This window comes from Lissotriton helveticus, chromosome 8, assembly GCF_964261635.1.
Source record: "Lissotriton helveticus chromosome 8, aLisHel1.1, whole genome shotgun sequence".
Lineage (NCBI taxonomy): Eukaryota > Metazoa > Chordata > Amphibia > Caudata > Salamandridae > Lissotriton > Lissotriton helveticus.
Genome location: NC_136069.1, coordinates 1,712,364,329 through 1,712,385,908, shown reverse-complemented (window position 1 = coordinate 1,712,385,908; position 21,580 = coordinate 1,712,364,329). Strand labels below are relative to the sequence as shown.

The 21,580-nt window shown below is 42.7% G+C and overlaps 1 protein-coding gene across 1 annotated transcript in view; it reads left to right on the top strand.

Moving 5' to 3' along the window:
- LOC144774144 (NACHT, LRR and PYD domains-containing protein 12-like) overlaps positions 1–21,580 on the top strand; it is a 518,892-nt gene that overhangs the window by 386,943 nt on the left and 110,369 nt on the right. The gene's annotated exons all lie outside the window — the stretch shown is intronic.

The following is a 21,580-nucleotide window of genomic DNA, read 5'->3' as shown; positions in this document are numbered from 1 at the left end:
CGGACTTACCCATCCCTTTCTGTAGAAAAAAAGCAGTTATGCTTTTGGTTGGGTCTGCTGAATCAGATCGTGTAGGTGCTGCTTTTGGTACTGTTGGTGCCTGCTGGAAAGCAGACGCACTGCTCTCATGCTGTGAAGAACTTGCGTCAGGAGTACTTGGACTGGCCTGGGCTGGCAGTGGCAGGCCTTTAAGTAACAGCCGTTCAGTTTCTAACTCATTAGCTTCCGCAGCTATGGAAGTTTTGTACTTGTCAACATCCTCATCTGAAAATGCAATTACTTCGTTACTGCTGACAAATAATTTGTACCGTGGATCCAAGATTGTTGCAGTTATGTAATGTTCACCTGACACAATATTGTTGAGCCTTACATTTTCACACAAGCGGTTGACTAAGCCCTTGGCTAAGGTATATGCATCAACTTTTTGTTCGTCACCTTCGTATGTTTGACAGACCTCCTTCACCTGTTGCTCAAGCATGTACAACAATGGGATGGCTTGGCCCATAGTACAGTCCTCCCTGCTAACTGCACGTGTGAAGACCTCAAAGGGTTGTAGCATCTCTGTGATGCATTTAATGAGGTCCCACTGCCACATCTCAATGGTCAGGGCTTTAAGATTAACAGTAGGATACCCTAATCTTCTTGACATGACATAAGCATTCAGTGGGATGTACTGCTCAAAGAGACGCTCAAGCATGAAATAAGTTGAGTTCCAACGTGTTGGGACCTCCTGGATCAGTGCTTTGACTGGCAACCTATGCTCTTGCTGAATGACCCGTAGCAGCTTCCGTCCTTTGAAAGAATGGTTAAAGTGCGTGCATATTCTTCTGCAGATGGCCATTATGTTGCTGACTTTGGCTTCATTTTTCAGAAAGTCTTGCACGACTAAGTTTATGCAGTGTGCCAAACAGGGTACCCTGAAATAATGTCCTTCTCTCATTGCCTTCACTACATTACTGCCATTGTCGGTGGAAACAAAACCAATCTTAAGGCCTCTTGGTTTCAGCCATTCAAAGACCTTGTCGTTAAAGTCAGACAAAATGTTTTCAGCAGTATGACTTTTGTCCATACCAAACATGGCTATAGTTGCATGTCTGCGCGTATCATTAAAAATTCCAGCAACGTCACGGAGGCCTGAAGTTAACTTGTCTTTAACACCTGCAAAAGAGATCCAGTGTGCGGTGATGCACATGAAATCTGTAGCATCGCAACTGCTCCACATGTCTGTTGTCAGGTGGATACAATGGACAACACTCTGTTGTAAGGCTTTCCCAATCAATTCCAGCACATCGTGGTGTAGTGCTGGAACAGCCACTCGGGCAAAATAGTAGCGACTGGGAACGTTCCATTTTGGGCAGAGGGTTGCCACTAATTCCAGAAATCCAACAGCCTCAACAAATGAAAATGGGAGAAGGTCCAGTGCTAACATTTTCGCAAGTTTGGCATTGTATAAACGTGCTACTGGGTGGTTCCGCTCGTACTTTCCCTCCTGCCTTAACATGCTAGGAATGGTAAGCTGCTTTGCATGTCTTTGAGTTGTGCTAGACGGACCACCTTGCATCGCAGACTTTGCACTCCTTGGTGTTTCCAGCTGACTCTGGTGCCACTGAGAAGTTGCAGATGCGGAGGATGTGGACTTTACCACTCCAGTGCTGGCGACAGGGGTCCATTGTGTACCACTCCTAGATAGAAGGTCATCGTCTCCCTCTTCTTCTACCTCCTGGTCAACCATGAGTGGACCTTGTACCACTGTATCCCCACCAACACGAGTGCTAACAGTTTTTAAGCTTGCAAGGTGGTTCTCCCACCTGATCAAGTGTGTTTTTTTCAAATGGGTCGTTTGGCCTCCAGTCCCATAGTTTGTACCAAGCTTACCACGACTAACATTGACATGACAAATGGTGCATACAGCAATGTTCTCCTGAACTGGGTGAACCGTAAAGAAGTCCCACACTGGGGAGGTAAACTTTTGTCTCCTGCCATAGGAAGAGGAGGACCCACTGCCAATGCCGGATGGACTGGAGGATTGTGGAATTTCACTATGGGACAGCTCAGTCCTAGTACTGCCACTACCTCCTTCTGTTGAAGTGGCGCTTCTGCTGGATGTCGGATGCTGCCGGGCCTTCGCTGTTGAAAAAATTGGAGCTGGTGTTACTTTGGGTGTTGAGTGTGTAGGAGTTATGCGTGGTACCTGCTCATCAGTCATTGCAGCATTTCTGGATAGGGTGAAAATGTTGGTCTCTACATCCTCTGCACCAGGAATAACGCTTGTGATGATGACAGTGTCAGACCCGTCTTTATCACCAGCAGTATCCTGCTCACCTACATCGACCTCCATAAGTTCAAGCCTGCCTGGAAACTTCCTTTTTCCTAGCATGGTCTTCTTGGGATGTCTCTCCTTTGAATGCGCAGATAGTTGTGGCTGCCAATCCGTATCAAGGTCATCGGAAGGGATGCTGTGCGAAGAACTCGATGCACTAACCCTCCTTTCCCTTGGTGAATTCAAAGGAAATAGATCACCTACAGAAGTGGCTTCCTCTTCTTCTTGCTCGGAAGGAGGCTCTACTTCCTGAACTGCCCCGACTTCGGGAGGAACAACTACTACTATTTGGTGCGGAGATGGTGGTTGTTGTTCTTGAGGAAGTACTATTGCGGGCTGGGGTTTTTCAACAACAACTGTTGCGGGCGGTGGTTGTGGTTGTTCAACAACTGTTGCGGGAAGTGGTTGTGGTTGTGGGTGAACAACTCCTATTGCGGGCGGTGGTTGTGGTTGTTGAACATCTACTGCTGGCGGTGGTTGTTGAGCACTTCCATCTTGCGTGGATTGTGTACTACTTTGAGACAGCGATAAGTTTAGTTCTGGCTCAGTATCACTGCTCGCAAGCAGAAGGCTGGCTACCTCTTCGACCCTCATCATGTGCTTGGCCCTGGGATGCTGGCTTGCCCCCACTAATGCAGATGTGCTGGTCCCAGCTTGCACCCCAGACCCCGCTGCTGCAGGCGTACCTTTTGGGGTGCCAAAAAAGGTTTTGGGGTCCATACCAGACTTAAGTGACACTTCCTTCTGCTGTTCCTTCTTCGCAGCAACTTTCTTTGTGGTGGAGGACCTGGTAGCTTTCTTAGGGCCCATCTTCTTCTGATGTCAGTCACCTCACAGCAGCACAAATTGCAGAGATGTCTGGTCAGATGAGTCACACACCACACGTGGCGTACAACTGAAGGACGTCCGTCTGGCAGTAGAACGAGCGATGGATGAAAAAACAACCAGCACCTCCTCAGTCTTTTTTGTGCACCTACAAGTAAAGAAGGCAGAACAACATCAGTCAAACAAGCAGTAAGGCAACATGAACAATTGAAAGACACACAGGCCAATGTATAAAAGACAAAACAGAAGACTAATAATACCAGTCCAGCAGCACCACAGCTCAAAGGCCACATGAAGTCCAGAAAGAACCAATAAAGTCAAGCAGGCCTATATAGATACCAATATGGACAGAAAAACGAGGATGCCTGCTGCACATGACAGGTTAATGTGCAAGGAATAAATAGCCCATGGCTAAGACAGAGGTTGTAAACCTAACACCGCAAAAACACATACAAACAAACCCCTGCCCAGGCTCCAAAAACAACAACCAAATGACAAATTCTGTTTTTTTGGGTGCACAAGAAAGACCTGCAACATTTTTGAGAAACTTTTATGCAACTCGGGACATATTGTCCGCGAGAATGCTAAATCGGCATGTTCGGCAGCGCGAATGGAATAAAAAGTCGTGTTCGCGTTCCCGAGCAAGTACATTGAGTGCGCGAACAAGACAAAAAATGTAAGTTCACGTGCTCACACTGTGCGAAGTTACCAAAAGTACCCAAGCTGTATTCCTAGGGTTACCTAATGGCAGAAATTGACAGAGTATTTAAAGTTTAAACACACCCAAAACCAGAAATACCCCACACATAAAAATAAGATTTTCTATATCAATCCAAGCCATCCATGATTTTCACATTAAGGGTACACCACAAAAACAGTTGATTAACTTTCATGACCCTACTATGAGTAGTACCTATGGCCTACTGCCAGAGTAGGCCACAAGGTTGGAGGCCTATGCCTATGGCAAAAGCACAAAGGAAGGACACACAAAATGGCCGCCGACATAGGGCCTGGCCACCAACAACAACATGGCAAAATCGCAAAGGATGTATACACAAAATGGCCTCCACCACATGGCCTGGCCACCAACAACAACATGGCAAAATAAATCACAAAGGAAGCATACACAAAATGGCCTCCACCACATGGCCTGGCCACCAACAACAACATGGCAAAATAAATCACAAAGGAAGCATACACAAAAAGTTCACCACCATTGTAGTGTAGCTCCTATCTTCCCAATAGGCTCTGCGCATTGGAATAGTACCTACAGCAGTAAAGGCCTAGACCAGACGTTAACTAGGTCTACTACTGTCGTTACTAGACTTAATTTTTGGGTTTGCCAGCTAAGCTCAGAGTTCGCTAGAAACTTTCTCGAATGTTCAAGGAAGGATTAACTCCCCTGATTAGACAAGAAGGGATTTAGTTTCTGACAACCATAGAACATGACAACTTTGCTCTCCCCTAATCAAGAGTCAATCTCCAGAGTCGTGTGAGCACAAGGCAATTATTTTACTCAGTCAGTACGTGCATTCTTAGTCTCATCAGAATGTAGAGAAAAGGAAGAGACGGGCGTGTTCAATAAAAGATGTTATTTATTGATCAGTCTCTTTTCTCGTACAAGAGAAAATGGATCGATATTATTGCAATACTTATAGTTAAGTAAAGTGCATACGTTAAAAGCAATAGTACAAAATAATACTGTAAAAACATTGATATGGTTTCTGAGCCATATGATGTTTCTAAAGTGATTAAAATAGATTACATACATATATACATTTGACTAAACGTACTCAACTGGTGTTTCTAAATACGCCTACCCCGTGTACCTGACCTAAGTCTAAATGCGTGGGCGGGAATAGAAAGTTACAGTTTAAGTTAAGTTTGTTTTTGCCAAGTGAAATAACTAAAGAATTCTCTAGGAGGGGTTATTCAGTTCTGTACCTGGAATTTAGGAGGAATGAGGAATGGTATCTCTTTCTCTGCTCTCGATATTCCAGGCTGCCTGCGAGGGCTACCCGGAAGCGCCGGTGCTGGGTCTCTCGGCTTGAGATAGCAGCGCGTCTCTCAGCGCGTCAGGAAGGCGGGGCTGCTGCCTGCGGGGTCTGCTTCTGCTCTCGGCTTCGGCAAGTATGGCTGCTCCGTCTTGTCACCACGCGTGTGTTTGCATAGGGCAAGGTCGGCAATATTTATACCTTAAAGGTGCCGGGATTGACGTAAGGATGGACATAGGTACGTCAATAAAGATGTCATACGACTTGCTCGTTAGCACATTCTTTTGCAAAAGTTCTCTGTGAAATCAAAACAATGGCCGCACGGATTATCCAGGTTGTCATAGGTTTGATTTGTTATGAGAACGTCGTATGCCTTATCAGGGGCTGGAGGAATGTCGCTTGTCTAATTAGATCTCAAGCGTTATGACCTAATCAGATAACACGTTCCTGTGCCGTAGTGTGACTGCGTCAGATAACGGTATCTGCATCATGGGGGATTTCTTGCCTCATGGGCTGACTGTTAGTTGACTAGCTAGTTAGTTTAACCAGAATAGGGCCAGGAATAGGGGGATCGATTCAGAACCTATAGAAATACACGACACCCACTCCACGCTAACTATGGTCATATCTACTAATCTATGCATAGTATAACATAGTACAACATACTATAGAGTATAGTGTATACCTTACCACCCCAAAATACATAAATGCATTTCGAAATTTTCAAATATACTGAAAAATTGCAGTCATATATATTGTATGCACTTAAGCTATGAATTAAATGCAAAAGTAAACACGCATTTTATGCATTATTGCTTGTTGGTATATGAGAAATACACATGAAATGGTTCTTAATCTAGCTATACAGAAAAAAGGTCGAAACCATTTCATCACATAATATATTTTGTGAACATACCAGCGGGCAGCTAAAGTCTATAAAGTATCTAAAAATAGAAATCTTAGTTCTTTAGGAATAGTTTCTTACTTTAAGCAGAAGATCAGTGTCCCGGAATATATAGAAAAATATTTTAGGGGCTTGCTGAAAAAATTGCTGTCCGTGAACTGGATTGTAATTGTTCATGTGACTTTATTTTTAAAGTTGAAGGCCGAATTCAGGGAACGCCGTGTGCGAGTTTACTCAAAAGTCTCTATTTCTGTTCCGGAGAGAACATCATATCATTCAGGCTTTCGAAAAAACTGTCAACAGCTTCATGGGAAAGTTCCTCTAAGTCGGAAATAGGGGTAACCATGCATTCGTGCGCATGATTGTCTGCATTGACATTCTGATTTGCATTGCTGACAGAAGGTCGTACCTGTTCGATGCTGCTTTCATCTTGAACTTCACTACCCTTCAATCGCAGTGGTGAAGATTCCAGGAATGCCGTCATCAGGATTGGCAGCCTTTGAGGGCAGCACAGAGCGTGAACCTTGGTAGGGACCAGCAATGTATCTGCATCCACCGGTGCATCCGATTGTAGCGTCAGACAGGTGTCTAACACGCATTCTTCTCCGCATAGCAGACACCTTAGTACAGGTAAAACACACCTTTGCCACATTGGTCGAAATGATAGAAACCAAGTCATGTTCAGGTCTCTAAGCCGGGAGAGTCCCAGGATTTTTGATATCCGGTCCCGGTATCCAATGGCTAGGATCGTTTCTTCCATTGTCGTCAGAGTTTGGTCTGTGACATGGGTTGCCATAACGAAAAATAAGGACTAGGAATAGGATTCCTGCAATTAGTCCCAGGATCAGGGGAAGTCCGCCAAAAATCGAATGGACGAAGTCTGGAAAAATACCCAGTATGGCTTTGAATGGTGTTAATGCCATCGAAAATACTGTCTTAAATACCTTTGAGACCCCAGTGGTATCAGAAATATTTAAGATTTCGCTCAGGATTTCCACGAAATGTACGGGGGAATTGGTTGATAATAATGTATGTATCTCTGCAGTCGTCCTTGCGACTTGTAGATCATACGTTTCTTTTGATGACGTGAGCCTTGTAGGCGTCTGAAGAAGCACTGTTTTCATTCTGCTTAAAGTGTCTATTCGAATAGAAGTAATTTTCAAACCGGGCCATGCCCTCGCCTCCTTGTCTGGAAAGGAGCTGGGGAACAAAGAACGTCCACAGCACTTGACCTTCGCCGTCGTAGTGACGAGATAAGGAGTCCCGGGCATGAGACTACAACATCTGCGGTCTACAATAAGAATGTAACTCCCATTATAGAGTCTTTGAAAGAATGGTTCTATTTCAGTTGCAGGTGCGCCTTGCTGGTGACATGAAAGGTTGTATGAATTCCCTTCACAGGCTCCGTGCAAACTAATTCCGTTACACAGAAGCGTGCCGCTTAGTGACATAGCACAATTGTTGCCACTAAGAAACACTTTCTGTCCTTTATTACTGACACATGCATGTGAATAGGGCAGGTTCCATGTTGTTTTAAGGTACCCCTTTCCCAATTTCTCGTACATGCCAGCCTGTATATATTTTTGGCAGTATTGAAACCTGAAGGTTGAGATTGGAATATTTATGATTCCGTGGATTATCCATTCACTGACAGGTCGTTCTGACATTGTCATTGGTAATCTTTCAAGTTTTTCAATGCTCAAGATTGTATAATCAGCACCCTTTTGCGCCATACCGATTTGTCTATCAGTAAGGTTAAAGATTTGGAATAGTGACGTTGTGTTGATTAAACGCCAAGGCACATAGCCTGAACGCAGGTTTTGTAACGTCCAGCCAAGCTGTACAATAGAACGCAATTGTGACTGACCATGTTGTAATAACAGTAAGTCTTGCGATAATATATCGATTGCTGAAGACACAATGCTGTCCAATGAAAAAATTCTGGAGGACAGAGTCATTAACCCATTGTCCACGACAGAAAGTGATTTTTCCAAATTAATACGGTCAATTTCCCGTATTCTCTCTGCTGTTTCAATTTGAGTAACCTTCCAGGCCTCATTGTATGCTGCATATACAGAGGCTGCTATGAAACGCTTTTGACGCTGTTTGCGTGGTCCCATTATGAAATCACGCAAGTCAGCACCATCAGTAAGTAAAGTTAGGTGTTGCTTAATTTCAGGCAGTGTGGAAGTCTGTAGCCATTGAAGGCATAATTTGCCCACACTGTAGGTTGTTATTATCCCTGGGTGATGTCTTTGAGGATATCTAGGGTCTGGCCTGTTCATTTTGAAACCCTGTGTTTTATTCAGGAATCTATCTTGACAGTTATTTGTATCTGCGGGCCAGATCAACCATTGTTTCCAATCAGGATGTGTTCTGTTTTGGTTAAGTATATGGTTTATGTCTATTTCTTCATCTGTATCAGAGTTATTGCTAAACATTGTTGGCTTCGGAATAGACAGGTTATTTAAATCTTTGATTTTGGCTAAGCCAAGACAGGTTGTTTGTTGAACAGTGTCGTTTAGAAATATCATTTGTTCTGGGATCATGCAGGCTCTAAACAAAGCTTCTATACCCTGTACTTGCCATTCTTTTGTACCCCAAACACTTTTCAAATCAACATTTTTGTCCCAATAATCTAATCCAAAAGTATTCATTTTTTCAAAGAACAAATCTGAATATATCAATTTTGTGTTAGTTATCATGGTTTTGGTCCCTGTCTTGTTTGACAATTTAAAATAAAATGTTTCAGCATTACTAGTGTTAAAACCTGAAAAGTATGAATATTTGCCATACACGGTTCTTGAGCTCCCTTTTGGAGGTGTAGCACAATGTTCCCATTGATTAAATTTTAAAACATTTCTAGGTTGTGCAGATTTATGCAAGAAATGGTTACCATAATGGTTATAGCAGTACATGCTATCATAATTTGTAGAACCCTGCAAATAATCATGTTTTGTAAATTTAGCAGACATTACTAAATCAGACATCATATTGTTTATACTTTCAAAGTCCCAATCATCAGCAAATGAGTTTGGTTTTACAAAGTCACTCAAAGAGATCTTAATTTGGTGTGGATATTTCAGGATCTCGACCGGACCATAAATTTCATAGTCAGTGTTGTCCCAGGCTACCCCACCAGGTATTAGAATTGCTGTGAAGTTGGCTGAAGAAAGTTCTGAAGAAAGTTCTCTTTTCTCGACGTGTGAAGATGTGTGTGGTTTGAGGACCAAGTTGATGTTCTGACTTGCTGTGTCCATTTTAGCATATTTTCCCTCAATGAAGCGTCCCAAAGTAAATACCATGATGAGCCAAAGTATGAGGATAAATGCACCAAAACCCACCCAAAATTCAATCCATGGAGAAACCAGATATGTTTCTTTCAGTTGTTTCAAAAGTTCCTTCGCTTTGTCTTTAAAGGATTTTGATGATGGCTGTGTCTTTGATTCACTGAAGCCGTCAGAGGAATCATCGAAGTTGATGAAGTAACCAGATGCAGTTCTGTCAATTGTTCCAATTGGTTCAGGATTTTTGTTTCTTGCATTTTCACTTGGTACTTCAGTATAGATTGGTGTGTCTCTGCTAAATGTTTTTATTTGGGTTTTCAGAGGTCTTAGTTCTATTGCATTGTTGCATAGTCCTTGTTGTTCTTCAGTAGGCGTTTCGAATGTGATGAGCCTCTTTGATAGGACCTCTGTACTGGTAGCAAACCTTGGTGTTCTGCTACTTATTGGGAGTCCACTTGGCCTACCGTTTGTTATCGGCCACATGTTGTGGTTTTACCAGGTCGATGGATACAACTCGGTTCTCCTTTTTTCCAGCAAGTGGCGGTAGTACAACTGATCTTGTCCCGTTGACAGACAAGACAGGAACTGCTTTTCTGTAAGAAGGCCCAAATTCCTTCTTTACCGCGATCTTCTCCCTGACTAGATCCCCGACTTTTGGAATCCAGACAGGTCTTGCTGGGACAGGTGGTGATTCTTCAGTGGTAGTTGGCTGTTGTTTCAACTGTATGTTGCTCAGGTCTTTTCTTGTTTCGTTTAAGTCCTGCAAAATAGCCAAACGGTCTTTGACATCAAAGGTTTTTTCTATTACCACTGAAGTCTGACTATCAAGGTCAGAGATCATCATCCTAGTTCCGAATAATAATTCGTACGGACTGAATCCCCTCAGAGAATTTCTTGGCAGGTTATTTAGACTACGTTGGACACTTATTAGATGTTTGACCCACCCAGCTCCCGAACCTAATACCTTTGCCGTTATAGATTGCTTTATGTCACGGTTTTTTCTTTCAACAATTCCGTTCCCCTCAGGGTGAAATGGACAAGAGTACCGCAATTGCACGCCCATGCTGACCATGGCCTCCTTATAAGCCCGAGAGCTAAAAGCAGGACCATTGTCCGAATGCAGAATGCCAATTGCGTATGTGCCGATAAAGACCCGCAAATCTTTTATAACAGTTCTGGCGTCAGCCGTTCGCTGGGGCCACATCCATATGAATCTCGTGCATGAGTCCACTGCGACCAAGATATATTTATAGTTACCATCCCTTTGTAAGGGACCGCAGTGGTCTAGATAAACACACGCTAATGGTTTATCCGAGATTAGAAGGGGCGTCTGAGCTGGACGTCTCACAGTTGATACTTTCATTTTTTGACATATCTCACATTCTAGAACATAGTTCCTTGTTTGTCTTCTCATTTGTGGCCACCAATATCTCTGTTTTAATAATGATACTGTGGCTGAGACGCCAGCATGGATAGAAGCAAGCCCTTCGTGTGCCGCTATTATTAGTCCTAACCTATGTTCCATGTTTGGAATTGCCCTATCCCCCACTCCAGGGATTCGAGCAAAAGGAACATTGTTTGCATCAGTTATGTATGAGTATTTTACTGGAAAGCCTTTAGGGAGTGGTTCTATCGAATCCTTTTCTGAAGCGCTGACAGCTTGTAATATTTCGCTGTCTATTTTTGTTTTTGACCGGGTGACGGCGGCTACGGAAGCCGTTTGCACAGCTGCCTTCGCGGCCTCATCAGCCAATGAATTCCCTGCAACGTGAACGCCATCACGTTGATGACTCAGTGTATGTATCACGTGAGTCTTTGGTAGTTCTTTTTGTAAAAGAGCTACCTGTTCCCAGAGCATTTTATGCTTGATTGTGCCACCCTTTGCATCCTTGAAACCGTTTTGAAGCCAGATCTGCAAGTATTCATTATAAGATTGAACGCAATAATACGAATCGCACACTATGAGTGTGGGGAATTCTCGATCGGTATTTTCAAGCGCCATCTTGAATGCTAGTAGTTCAGCTCGCTGAGCTGTACAATCTCCTAGGGATTGTGTTTTAGTGAGGATTGGTTTAAATTTCCCTTCGTGCCAACGACCTTTAACAATCGCGCACGCAGCACTGTAAGCTTGTTTACCCCCTACTGCGGGTTGTGCTGATCCGTCTGTATATATTATACAGCCGTAGTGATCTAGAGGCAGAATTTCGGTAGGCGGAGGACATTCAAATTCATATTGGAGAAATTCTTGTGTTTTTAAGTAAGGATCAAATTCGTACACCACGTCTGTTGCAGCAAGAGAGTTAGCCCATTGTATCCATCTCGGATGGAGTGCTTTAGCATTTGGAATGCTTGCCTTTGTTACCGCCTCTAAGGCTGGTATTGGTGTCACGATTATTATTCGTTTACCTTGTGCCAGGGCTCGTTCTTTTGCTATAGCTGTTTGTGTTGCCGTAAGAATTTTTTCCGTTGGGCTAAATTTCATTTCAGCCTTGGTATACAAGTGTGATTTGAATGCAATTGGTACCTTATCTCCCTCATTGGAGGTTAGGTATGTGAATCCGCATCTCCCTGGGATGACTCGGATCACAAGGTTGCGTGTATTATCACGTGTTTCTAATTTTGTTTTAATTAGCATGTCTGTTTGTAAGGATCTCAAAATTTCTGTGTGTGTTTGAGTCCAACTGGATCTTTTAAAGTCTGGTTTAATTAGATCATAAAGGGGTTTGACCCTTTCTGCGTAATTTGCAATGTATGTTCTTCCGAAATTTAGGAAGCCTAGAATCGACTGTAAGTTTTTTAGTGTTCTAGGAGCTTGGATTACGGCACATTTCTCTAGGAAATTGTCTGCCAGGCTTTTGCCTTCACTTGATAGCTCATATCCTAAGAATAGGACCGTCAGATGGGCAATTCTGGATTTTTTAAAGTTGAATTTGTAACCCTCTGCAGCGAAACCAAGTATTATGGTGTTCACTCTTTTCAAGTGAGTCTCCAAGTCATCATCTGTTAAGTAAATGTCATCGACATAAGATAATGCTTCATCATCATATAGTTGTAGTAATTCTGTTACTCTCGCTGAGAATACCCCCGGGCTGTTCTTGTACCCCTGGGCTAACCGACAGAATTGTTTTTGAGTGCCATTTACTGAAAATGCAGTTAAATATCTGCTCTCTGGTGCTATGTTTTGTCAAAAGAATCCATTGGAGATGTCCAAGGTTGTTTTGTATTTTTTGCGCACTATGTTATTCATTAGTGCAGCACTGTGTGAGTTTTGCACTGCAAAAGTTTTGCAACATGTGTTAAGGTGTCGGTAATCCAATACTAGACGATATGAATTGTCTGGTTTGGAGACCGGAAACAAAGGATTGTTCATTTGTGAGGTGCAAGTTTCAATCACCCCCTGGTATTCTAGCTGATCTAGTATTTCATTTACTTGTTTTTTAGCTTCTTGCTTAATTGGGTACTGCCTTTGTGCAGTAGGTTGTGATTTTAACTGGATTTTGTGAGGAGGAGAATCCTCATCCCATCCTACATGATTTTTATATAAAGCAGGTGCTAAGGCCACTGCCCACTTTCTAGCAAGTGTATATTTTTTATGAATCGGGATTTGATTCGAGAAGGCAGGCATAATTACTTCTTCGCCATGAGGGCACTCCCTGACAAACTCTGGTGGCCAGTCTTTTTCAGCTAGAAGGATGTCATAGCCCTTGGAGAGGTTATCCCAAAATAGTCCCCTTATTTTTCTAGTCTTATCTCCCTCTATACGTAATGTTATCTCGTATATCTTATGGGGCTTGCTAACTCTGGTATCTGCAGTTTCCACTTGAAGGTATTCATTCGTGTCCACTGTCTCCAGATGATTCATAAGGACTTTGCGAGCTATGCTCACCTCCGCTGCGCTGTCTAGCATTGTCTGAGCCCACTCTCCGTTTTTCAGTTGTGTCCTCAGTATTCTCGGCATTGTTAACTACCTTGATACTGGCTACCTTCTTTTTTGGAAATTGTAATTTCTTTTTCAGTTGAGCAGGTTCCTTGTCTTTGGACTTGGCGTGCTCTTCTGATCGTCCTCTTCTTTCCGATTTCTGCGAGGAATTCTGAAAAGATTGAGAGGGACGTGTATCAATGTCTTGATATCTATCAGGTTTTTTAATATTATCCCTATTTCTAAGGTTATATCTATTCCCAGAGGGGTCACTCTGGGGTGACCTGTGTCTCTGGTTCGGAGATTTCTCCCTTCGCCTAGGAGACCTTCCTCTGGACTGGAATTTCTTTTCTTTGGGATTGGATTGTTTGTTTCCATCCCAGTTCTTTTTTGGTGAATTATTATTATTAAAAAATATTTTTTCTGGACTTGTAGTCAGTTGCGGTTTTACTGGTATTCCACCTAGACTATCTCTGCCTAGTTCTTCATAGGATTTTTCTATGATTCTGGCAATTTCAGCTGGTTGGTCTGCTATATCTGTCTCTTTTAACCTCTGGCGGATCGCCACGTTTGCTGCTTCACCTTTTATGTTGGCTAGTAATATAGCCGAGACCTGCTTGAAGTCTTTCAGTAATTTCATACCAAGAGTTAAAGCAGGTTCTGGACCATATTCGTCCTGAATTTGTTTTAGCACATCTGGTATCACCGAAATGGATGGTACACCGTGCGTTTTTGTATAGATGGAAGCAAAGACTGTACCCCAAGTGTCACAGTCCTCAATGTGTGGTGCGATTCCCATTGGGAGACATATAGTCAGAATCCTGTGTTTTTCTAATGGGGTGGTGTCAGGAAACACCGCCTCTATTTGGGTAATTTTCTGTGCCAACCAGAATGGTATTTGTTCCCGTTTAGCTGGAACTTTACCTAGGCAGGATTGGATGTTCTGTGGTGTAATTTTATTTGTGTTCCCCTGGTGAGGGGTCAGCTGTGGTAGTTTAATCGCTGGCTGAATTGTTGAAGTCCGCATTACATACTGAACTAATTGTCTGTGAATTTTTAGTAGTTGTTTTAGCTGTATTAACAGCTCTGCTGCAGGCATCCTTTCGATGTCTGGATGTGGTTGTATACGGCTAAGACCGGCCACGTTGCTCCTGGTCTTCCTAAAGGACCGAGCCTTGTAATGTGATTGTTATGTATTAGGGCGCCATCAAATAAGAGCAAATGCTCTTGGAATTTGAGTGGTACTTCCACCTCCTCGAAAGGAGTGTACTCATTAGGAGGTTCCTCTACTTTGTAATAGTGGAAGTACTGTGTTACAGCATTAGCTGCTGGAAAATGTATCCATGAATAGTATACCTCTGTCTGCCGATATTCGTGTGCCTCGATTACGAATATGACTGTGCCACCTCTAGGTGTCAGTCCATTTTCTATAAGTTTTAAGGTTATAGATCTCCTTTTGATGACCGGAATGAGTATTATATCCGCGTCTGCATTTAGTGCTGCAGCATCAGCTGCTGCGAGTTCAGTTGCTAATCTAACTGCCTCTCTTTCATCATCACTCTCTGCCATTTTACAGACAGGATGGTATTATGTTTGTTTGCAGATCAGGTTTCTTTATGGGACAAAGATTAGATGCACAATATTCTGGAACTGTTTTATCCTTCAACGTTGACTAGACCAAGAACCATACATAGGAGTTCCCTCCTGCGAGGTTTTGGAGGATATAACCTTTCACCCACTCCAGACGTCTTTGGAGTATTCGGGAAAAGGGGTCTGAGTGAGAAAGCACGACTGAGTTACTCTAAATGTCTTACGTTAGTTTTATCGCCCTTTCCAAACGGGTTGGGCGCCATGTAGTGTAGCTCCTATCTTCCCAATAGGCTCTGCGCATTGGAATAGTACCTACAGCAGTAAAGGCCTAGACCAGACGTTAACTAGGTCTACTACTGTCGTTACTAGACTTAATTTTTGGGTTTGCCAGCTAAGCTCAGAGTTCGCTAGAAACTTTCTCGAATGTTCAAGGAAGGATTAACTCCCCTGATTAGACAAGAAGGGATTTAGTTTCTGACAACCATAGAACATGACAACTTTGCTCTCCCCTAATCAAGAGTCAATCTCCAGAGTCGTGTGAGCACAAGGCAATTATTTTACTCAGTCAGTACGTGCATTCTTAGTCTCATCAGAATGTAGAGAAAAGGAAGAGACGGGCGTGTTCAATAAAAGATGTTATTTATTGATCAGTCTCTTTTCTCGTACAAGAGAAAATGGATCGATATTATTGCAATACTTATAGTTAAGTAAAGTGCATACGTTAAAAGCAATAGTACAAAATAATACTGTAAAAACATTGATATGGTTTCTGAGCCATATGATGTTTCTAAAGTGATTAAAATAGATTACATACATATATACATTTGACTAAACGTACTCAACTGGTGTTTCTAAATACGCCTACCCCGTGTACCTGACCTAAGTCTAAATGCGTGGGCGGGAATAGAAAGTTACAGTTTAAGTTAAGTTTGTTTTTGCCAAGTGAAATAACTAAAGAATTCTCTAGGAGGGGTTATTCAGTTCTGTACCTGGAATTTAGGAGGAATGAGGAATGGTATCTCTTTCTCTGCTCTCGATATTCCAGGCTGCCTGCGAGGGCTACCCGGAAGCGCCGGTGCTGGGTCTCTCGGCTTGAGATAGCAGCGCGTCTCTCAGCGCGTCAGGAAGGCGGGGCTGCTGCCTGCGGGGTCTGCTTCTGCTCTCGGCTTCGGCAAGTATGGCTGCTCCGTCTTGTCACCACGCGTGTGTTTGCATAGGGCAAGGTCGGCAATATTTATACCTTAAAGGTGCCGGGATTGACGTAAGGATGGACATAGGTACGTCAATAAAGATGTCATATGACTTGCTCGTTAGCACATTCTTTTGCAAAAGTTCTCTGTGAAATCAAAACAATGGCCGCACGGATTATCCAGGTTGTCATAGGTTTGATTTGTTATGAGAACGTCGTATGCCTTATCAGGGGCTGGAGGAATGTCGCTTGTCTAATTAGATCTCAAGCGTTATGACCTAATCAGATAACACGTTCCTGTGCCGTAGTGTGACTGCGTCAGATAACGGTATCTGCATCATGGGGGATTTCTTGCCTCATGGGCTGACTGTTAGTTGACTAGCTAGTTAGTTTAACCAGAATAGGGCCAGGAATAGGGGGATCGATTCAGAACCTATAGAAATACACGACACCATAGGGCCTGGCCACCAACAACAACATGGACAACTTTACAAAATGGCCTCCACCACATGGCCTGGCCACCAACAACAACATGGCAAAATAAATCACAAAGGAAGCATACACAAAATGGCCGCCACCACATGGCCTGGCCACCAACAACAACATGACAAGAAAGAGAAGACAGACAATAATGCCTATGGCAAAGGGACAATGCTTTGCTTCACAAAATGGACACACCACACCACCGCCCAAATTGGTCACCCCACCCAAAAAAAAAAAAAAATTACATAGAGGACAGAAAATGGAAGTGGTCCATGCTCCAAAAAGAGAAAACTACAACCAAATGACAGCATAACATAAATGAGGACTTTTTGGGTGCACAAGAAACACCTGCAACATTTTTGAGAAACTTTTATGCAACTCGGGACATATTGTCCGCGAGAATGCTAAATCGGCATGTTCGGCAGCGCGAATGGAATAAAAAGTCGTGTTCGCGTTCCCGAGCAAGTACATTGAGTGCGCGAACAAGACAAAAAATGTAAGTTCACGTGCTCACACTGTGCGAAGTTACCAAAAGTACCCAAGCTGTATTCCTAGGGTTACCTAATGGCAGAAATTGACAGAGTATTTAAAGTTTAAACACACCCAAAACCAGAAATACCCCACACATAAAAATAAGATTTTCTATATCAATCCAAGCCATCCATGATTTTCACATTAAGGGTACACCACAAAAACAGTTGATTAACTTTCATGACCCTATGAGTAGTACCTATGGCCTACTGCCAGAGTAGGGCACAAGGTTGGAGGCCTATGGCAAGAGCAAAGTGGCTGGAAACATAAAATGGCCGCCAACACATGGCCAGGCCAACCACAGAAAGTTAATACAATGAACTCATGCATGCCTACACACTAACTACATGGGGTACTAGGGTCAGATATTGGCTTAAAAATTAGAAACATTTTAAATTCCACAAAATGCAATGTTAAAAAAAAATTACAATTTGGGACCTCATGAAAGTACAGGCCTCCATCAATAATTTAATTCCAGGATTGAATACTGTAGTTAAAAAAAAAATCAAATCAAACAAGCACAAGTCTACATCACTCATACATTACACAAACTTACTTGAAAAAGAGAATTCCAATTCAAAAAGTCCTCATTAAATCCAAGGTAAATCAGTAATGCAGCCAACACAGACAGAAAGTGATCCTTCCAGCTCAAAATCCAAAGGAAAGTGAGCACCACATGGACAAAGCACTGGGAGGAGCCTGGTGGACAGGAACAGGAAGTTGTAAACTCAAGAGCCCTTCCTCCTTACTCTTCAAAACAAGAGTAGAAACAAAAAGAGGGGTCCTTCCCCCCTAAAAATAAAGCCAAAGGTACAACTTTAAGGTTTTTTGCTTTTTTTTCCTAACCAAAATGGTAATTTATTATGGTTTTAACATGCTCGCGAGTTCTTCTGTGCAAGAATGCAGTTTCTGCGTGTTCGGCAACTCGATCTTACCAAAAAGCATCCTCGCGCATCCTTATGACGCTATCGCGCATCAAAATGACGTTATCGCGTTCGCACAGTCGCACGGGACTGTGCGAGAGTGTTTCCAAACATGGTGGCACAAGCGACCAGGAAAAAACGAACGCAGAACGAAGGTAAGACATTGCCGCGCACGCGATAATGTTATTCAGCGCGCGAGAACTACGCTACGCACCGGATCGCGGAGTAATCGACAGCTACGCGTTCTCCGCGGAACGCGGAGCTGCCGAAACTCCGCAAGCTCCGCGAACGGAGCGTAGTTCTTCGCCCAGGGTTAGCTCCTATGCATTTCAGTGACCATCCATTGCAATTTCAGAATAGCCAACAGCACATATCTAATAACAACCGTCGCCAGTGTTCCTTTTATGAGGGCTAGAATATCAATTAATGTACTTTTAGGAGGAGGGCAAAGTAACATTGCTAACAAAAAGAAGTCCTTGGGAAATTGAAGCCGCTGTACAACCAAGCCAGAGGGGAGTCTTCTCCCTGTGTCCGTTTGAGCCTCACAGGCAGGCTCTTGTAGTTCCCACGGTGGAGCTGCACAACTGCAAATCAGGAATCACAGCCCAGTTTAAGAAGGAAAAGAAGTTTTTATTTTAGGATAGAGCAATCACCCCCCCCCCCCATCCCCTGGGAAAATGCCCTAAACTATCCGGTCCAGTGTCTCAGGCAGTTCGCCAGTTTTCTTCACTTCAAAATAACAGGCACCAGAGACACAGCACCTGTACCCTAAACTCAAGTCCTTCCTTAACTCCTGTAATGCTCTGCTGGTGCACTGCTCTTTTGTTGGGGCCACAAATTGTATCCAGTGTGCCCAGGTATCTCTTGATCAACAAACAAAGGTGCAAACTTGCATTCACTTTGGGACCAGGATTCAGAGGCCTGATGCTGGGATCTCTGAAGCAACCCTTGTTCCAAAAGGGGTCACCTCAAGCAAAGCTTCCTCGCCATTCTGGTTGGTCTGTGACTCTCAGCTGGGCATCAAAAACTTGATGCACGATTTCTCCTTTCTGATTTGTGACCCCGTCTTTCACCCAAGACAGTGGCAGGGGTACAGAATTACCATCCCAGGGCTTCTGCCTTCACTGAGTTCCTAGTTGCCAGCAACACCTCTGTTGGTTACCTTCACCTTGACTTCAAGCTGGACTGGTGATGACTCCCCAGGCTGGATCTGATGCCCGGGCCCCTCTGGAAATGGTTGTAGGGCAGCAAATATCTATTGGTGGACAGAACAAAATGTCTTTAGACAAGGCACAGAAATAATCTATCAACACAGAGGAAAGCCTCAGAATACTTTCTAGTCTTGGGGGCACCCCATACATTAGCAAGGCATCTAAGAACTACTTCATCTATCTGAGAGTAAAATAAAACCTGGACCTATTACACTATTTGAAGCAGCTATGGAAGTCTGTGTTCATTGACTAAAATCGGAGGAAAAGAGAAAATCAATACAGACACACTCTGAATCATTACATTTGTGTATTCCTACATTATTCATCTGAAGAACCTCAAGAAAAAAGGAAATGTTCTACACTTTTACTCATAGACTTTGCATTACTTGTACTGGACTGCAGACAATTCTAAAATCATTTTTCTTCCATAAAAAACACCTACATTGTGTGCTTAGGACCATGCTCTCATGTTATAGGTGCAGCAGGAAAATCTAAAACTGCTAAATTAACAGGGATTCTTATTACATAAAGAACTAAAAACTTCAACATAGTGGGTGCATACATTTCTCCGGCAGAACATGTTGTGACAAACAAAGTCCTATAAAACAATATTTTCTTCATTTTTTTTTACTGAGGATCACTTGGGCGTCTTTCCTGCATTCTACTTTTCATGATCCAAACTATGCAACAGCAGCTCGAATAAGGACTGTCAGTTTATTTGCACTGACTAGCTAATAATAATGTTATCACCTGGGAATTTTAGAACAAAAATCACCCACATCTAGTTCCCCTTAAAGATCAAATAAGGGAACAGCAATCTAGACTACTCATCCTTTCATAAAAACATCAGACAGGAAGGCCAGTAACATACCATATTTATGTATTGATTTTATTACTTTTAACAAGTTTTAAAACAGTATTACTGAATAGCCAATTAAATGTCTCATTACTATTTCATAGACCGCTTAGACAGGCTCAAAAGAGATTAAGAAAAAGAGAGAGAAAACATACATTTGCCTACCCTTAATTTGTAGAGGAGCTAGCCTCCTTCCCCCATTCCGACAGTAGGAAAACCTTAAACAGGTTTCACTTCTGTCGACACTATCTACTTCTATTCGTGGCAGCTCGGCACCAATACACTTGCAGGAGGTAAATAGCACATTTAGCTAGCTAGAAAACATTAATAACCAGTTACCAATTCCTTTAGCAACTGTAGTAGTTGTAAAATGAGGGTGAATGAATTCAAAACAAATACCATGGCCTCCTTATCTCAGCCCTTGCACAGTAATCTTTAAACTAAAAACATTATTTGTATATACATGGCAGAGCTATGCTCTTAATCAGAGCCCTCATATAACATTATATTTCCTTCTGTTCATATGAGTGCACAAAAGCTTGTTTTTGTCAAAAATAGTAAGCAAAACTTCTCTTTCTCTCCCTGCACTGCCATCTCGTCTTTCAAAAAGTTTCCGAGGTCAAAGTGTCAAAGAAAACCTTGCTCTGAGCCCTGCTAGGCTGCTAAATGCAGAACTCGACCTTTAAACCTTACCAGCTGTCCTATTTTGTGCAAGGCTTTCCATGCGGTTTTCCAATTCAAAGCAACTATGAAGAATCACAGCTGAAAGGCAGTCCTGTTCATGCCTGTTTGCCAGTAATTTAGAGGTACGCTTAATAACTTCTGCTGGTTTCTATATTTAGTTTCATTTGTGTGCATTGTGCGGTGTGCTTTTTCAGCAGTATAGAGGTCAGCGGTTCATTCTATACCTACATGTGTGCATTTACTGAAGCCTGAGATCAGCTTGAAACCTGCTCTGAGTGGCTATTAGACCGTGAATTTTGCCCCATTTTGACTTTGGTGTTAGGGGCACTTAAAAAGGAATAACCTACACTGTTTTGGAATATTAGTCATTCCCAGAGTGTCCTCTACATATCCCAGAGATGGGGGATCAGAAATGTATAAGGTACACTCTTATAACAAGCATTGGCATAGCCAATAGGTCTCGCCTTTGGGACCTAATAAGTGTTTAGCAATGCAGCATATAATCGTGGGTGCAATGCCACCAGGGATTTGATAGCAATACAAATACTACATACTGGGTCTTGCAGTCTTGTTCTAGGTTTCCCTACAGTAATAGCGCATAGATAAATTAATTTAGGGCTTTAAAAGGGATGAAAAACTTGGGGGTTTCTCAAGGGGTTATGGCCTATATAATTAAGGTTGTGACTTAAAAACACCTAAGCTAAAAACTTGTGCTTAGCATAGTAAGCCTCCTGACTGGTATTTTGCATTTTCTATTAATGCATTCAGGTATATAATACAGCAAGTAACATTGGGCCATATTATCAATAACTGCTTTAGTGGCAGGAAACAGCAGCTAAAGCGGCGATAAGAGGCTTGATAATA